Genomic DNA, 4015 nt, shown 5'->3' with positions numbered 1-4015 from the left:
TCCCACTCCTGGGCTTGTATCCAGAAGGAAATCTACTTCAGGATCACACCTGCACCCCAATGTTCATAGCAGCACTATTTACAATAGCCAAAACATGGAAACAACCTAAATGTCCATCAACAGGTGACTGGATAAAGAAGATATGGTATATTTATACAATGGAATACTACTCAGCCATAAAAACCGACAACATAACGCCATTTGCAGCAACATGGATGCTCCTGGAGAATGTCATTCTAAGTGAAGTAAGCCAGAAAGAGAAAGAAAAATACCATATGAGATCGCTCATGTGTGGAATCTAAAAAACAAAAACAAAAACAAAAACAAACAAACAAAAACAAAGCATAAATACAGGACAGAAATAGACTCATGGACAGAGAATACAGACTTGTGGTTACCAGGGGGGCAGAGGGTGGGAAGGGATAGACTGGGATTTCAAAATTGTAGAATAGATAAACAAGATTACACTGTATAGCACAGGGAAATAAACACAAAATGTTATGATAAATCACAGAGAAAAAAATGTGACAATGAGTGTGTATATGTCCAAGAATGACTGAAAAAATTGTGCTGAACACTGGAATTTGACACAACATTGTAAAATGATTATAAATCAATAAAAAATGTTAAAAAATAAATAAATAAAAGCACCTGGGGAAGGACTTCCCAGTTTAATGCCAACATATAAAGAGCTTGGCAGTGGCCTTGATTACAACAAGAAAAAGCTGGACTGGCTAAAATCCGTTGACTTTTCCTGAACCTATCAGAGAACTGAGGTTCCAAGGCCAACCACCACCCAAGTCTGCAGAGACAGCCACAACCAGAGAGCCACAGCGACCAATATCCCCACACCTGGAGCGGAAGCACAGTGGCCATACACTAACAGGAACGCTCAGATGGTGAGCTGGACTGATACGAGTGTGAGAAACTCCTGAGGACCACGGTCTGAGAGGGACCCCAAAAGCCACCAGATTTCTCTCCAAGAAAGATTCCCTGAAGGATCTGGGCAGAGAAGGGGCAGGATCACCATTGTGAGTGAAGCCAAGAGCCATCTCAGCTGACAAAGCTCTATACTCCAGAGGAAAGGACTTGGCCTGAGCACAACCCTCAAACCTAGCCCCAGGTCCTGCAGTCTTCCTGTTTCATCTAAGGAGGAAAAACAAAAATAATCATCATAATAACATGGTCAGCAGGGCCAGGCCTTCATGGAAATAGACAGGAAACTGCAGCGAGGGATTGGGATAGAAGGCAGGAGGGAAAGCCATTGCAAGAGAGAAACATTGGTGAACGTCACAGACCAAAGTCACAGGCCGACTGAAGGCAGAGATTTGATCTTAGGAGTACAGACCACCCACTTCCCCAGAACTTACCGTCCCGCAGCAGGGATCCCGCACAGCCACCGCGGACTGCAGACAGGAGAGCTGCAAGAAAGAAACTCTCCGAGGAGTACTGGGCACAGTTTTTCTTCCTTTTTCCTCTTTGTGAAGTTTCCCGGGACGGGAAGGAGGGCACGTGGGAAGCCCTTGGGTGCACTTCGTGAGGATGGCTGTGTGTGGGGAGGAGTGAAGTGCAGGTGCAGGCAGAGGCTCGGGTGAGGACAGGCTGCCGAGTGTCGGGGCGGCTGAGAGGACGGCAGGAAATGCTCAAGACGCTGCCGGCAACACTCATCCCAGGAGCAGCCTGGGGCACAGGTGATGCAGGGTGGGAGAGTCCTTGGGTGAGAAACCCCTGGGTGCCCAATTACCAGAGACCTTTATTCCAGACTTGTCTGTATGGGGTCTGATCCACGCCATCTTTCAAGCAAACCCCAAGCAATGCCGAGGCCTTCCAATCCTCAATCAGAGTCACAGTGCCCCGAAGGCTTGCCCAAAGGCACAGCCAGTTCTGGGGACCAGGCTCTGGGCCAAAGGAGTTACCGGGGCAGGACCAACCAAGGCACGGGAGGGGATACGTACTGCACACGTGTGGGCTGAGAATCTACACACTTCCAGAGCGCAGCATCCCGGCCCGGGGGAGGCTCCTGGGGTGTCAGGCCAGCGTCTGTCATGGCCTGCGCCCAGCGCTGGGGACGGACGCAGGGCGTGCTGCTGTGCAAAGGACAGCTGGGCTGGCTGTTCAGCTTCCACAAAGCAGACTTCAGAACAAGGACTTAGTCAGGGATTAAAAGGGCATTACGTGTGATAAAAGTGGTCATTTTCTAAGAAAAACGGCCATTCCTGAAAGTGAACGTACCTAATAACAGAATATCGAAACACACGAGGCAAAAGCCAACAGAGGCGACATGGACAATCCACAGCTGTAGGCGGAGGCTGCACCACGCCTCTCTCAGCGCCTGGCAGAGGCGGCGGGGAGAGGACCAGAAAGGAGGCGGGGGGCCTGCACAGCGCCATCGGTCGGCAGGGTCTAGGGAACACGGAGAGGGTGTTACATCCGCCAGCAGAACGTGTATTCTTCTCAAGCTCACCTGAAATAGTCTCCAAGATAGGCCATATTCTGGGCCATAAAACACACCTTAACAAATTTAATAAAAGAACAGAAATTATACAAATAATGTTTTCAGACTACAATAAAATTTAGAACTCTGTAAGAGAAATCTAGCAGAAAAACCCCAAATATAGAGATGTTTAAAAAACATACCTCTAAACAACCCATGAGTCAAAGAAGCAGTCTCAAGAGAAATCTAAAAATATTTTCATTAGATAAAAGTGGAAATACAGATCACCAGAATTCGTGGAATGCAGTGCAATTTACAGTATTAAATACCGAAACTAGAAAGGAAGAGAAATCTAAAATCAGAAACCTAAACTTCCACCTTAGGTGACTAGAGAAAGAAGAGCAAAGTAAATCTAAAGTAAGCAGGAGAAAGAAAATAGTCAAAGTTAGAGTAGAAATCAACGAAATGGAAAATCACAGAGAAAAACCAATAAAACCAAAATATGAATCTTTGAAAAAGATCCATAAAATTAATAAGGTCTAGCAAGGCTAATCAAGAAAAAAAGAGGGAAGTCACAAATTACCAATATCATAAATAAAGAGAGGTCATCATTACAGAGTCCCCATTGCAGATACAACTGGATATTAAAAGATACTAGGGGAATATTAGGAACAACTCTGTGCCAACAATTTGATAACCTACATCCTTGAAAGATATAAACTATTAAAACTCGCACAAGGAGAAATAGATGAACTGGTAAACTGACTATACTTCAATAAAAATAAATAAAAGCAAAAAAAAAAAAAAGATGAACTGAATAGCCTTATATCTATTACAGAAATTGAATCAAAATTAGTAACTTTCCAAAATGAAAGTTCCAAGCCACCAAGCATTTAGTTTGGGGGATAACTAATAAGAATAGTAATAGCTAATAAGAAAACATAACACCAGTTCTCTACAACCCTTCCGAAAAACAGAAGCAGAGAAATCACATTTTAACTCATTCTATGAAGTCAGCATTATCCTAATATCAAATCAGATAAAAACATTTCCAAAAAAAACCCAACTACAAATATCTCCCTTAAACTTAGGTGAAAAAAATCATCAACAAAATATTACCAAACCAAATCCAACAATGTCTAAAAATAAATTTTGCTGTCAGTTGGGATTTATTAAAGTTATGCAAGCCTGGTTCAACATTCAAAACTCAACAGTATAACCCACCACATCAACAGGCTAACAAATAAAAATCATATGATCATATCAGTTGAAGTAGAAAAAGCATTTGACAGAATATAACATCCATTCATGATTTTTTAAAACTCTCAGCAAATTTAGAGAAAAACTTTCTCAACTTGATAAGGAACGTCTACAAAACACCCAAGCTAACGTCATACTTAACGGTGGGTGAGAGAAGGCGGGAATGGACTATCTTACCACTCCTAGTCAACAGTTTACTAGAAATCCAAGCTACTGGAATAAGATGAGAAAATGAAACAAAATGCATGAATATTGGGAAGCAAGACATCAGACTATCTTGATTTGCAGAAGACGTAATTGTCTGTGCAGAAAAGACTAAAG

The sequence above is a fragment of the Vicugna pacos genome, chromosome 30 (genome assembly GCF_048564905.1).
Source record: "Vicugna pacos chromosome 30, VicPac4, whole genome shotgun sequence".
Classification (NCBI taxonomy): domain Eukaryota; kingdom Metazoa; phylum Chordata; class Mammalia; order Artiodactyla; family Camelidae; genus Vicugna; species Vicugna pacos.
Note: the sequence above shows the minus strand (reverse complement) of the source record.